A 769-nucleotide genomic window follows, 5' to 3' on the forward strand; every position below is an offset into this window, starting at 1 on the left:
AATGAGGATGTCCCATATGTTCTTAAAACTGGACTGATCCATTTGCTTCCAAAGTTCCATGGCCTTGCAAGTGAAGACCCACACAAGCATCTGAAAGAATTCCATATTGTCTGCTCCACCATGAAACCTCCAGATGCCCAGGAGGATCACATATTTCTGAAGGCCTTTCCTCATTCTTTAGAGGGAGTGGCAAAGGACTGGCTATATTACCTTGCTCCAAGGTCCATCACGAGCTGGGATGATCTCAAGAGAGTATTCTTAGAAAAAATTTTCCCTGCTTCCAGGACCACGACCATCAGAAAAGATATTTCAGGCATTAGACAACTCAGTGGAGAGAGCCTATATGAATACTGGGAGAGATTTAAAAAATTATGTGCTAGTTGCCATCACCACCAGATTTCAGAGCAGCTTCTCCTCCAATATTTTTATGAAGGACTCAACAACATGGAGAGAAGTATGATAGATGCTGCCAGTGGTGGAGCCCTTGGAGACATGACCCCTGCTGAAGCTAGAAATTTAATTGAGAAGATGGCTTCCAACTCCCAACAATTTAGTGCCAGAAATGATGCTATTGTCATTAGAGGAGTGCATGAAGTAGCCACGAATTCATCTTCATCAGGTGAGACTAAGAAGCTTGAAGGTAAACTAGATGCCTTGGTTAACCTGGTAATCCAACTGGCCATGAATAAAAAATTTGCACCTGTCGCCAGACTCTGTGGTTTATGCTCCTCTGCCGACCACCACACAGACCTTTGCTCTTCTGTGCAAC

At 43.8% G+C, this 769-nt stretch overlaps 1 non-coding gene across 1 annotated transcript; it reads right to left on the reverse strand.

Moving 5' to 3' along the window:
• Positions 1–291: 291 nt before the first annotated feature.
• Positions 292–398, reverse strand: LOC114397775. The gene has a single exon (XR_003663400.1). It is a non-coding gene; the product is annotated as a small nucleolar RNA R71 (small nucleolar RNA).
• Between the last annotated feature and the right edge of the window lie 371 nt (positions 399–769).

The sequence above is a fragment of the Glycine soja genome, chromosome 18 (genome assembly GCF_004193775.1).
Source record: "Glycine soja cultivar W05 chromosome 18, ASM419377v2, whole genome shotgun sequence".
In the NCBI taxonomy this organism is placed as follows: domain Eukaryota; kingdom Viridiplantae; phylum Streptophyta; class Magnoliopsida; order Fabales; family Fabaceae; genus Glycine; species Glycine soja.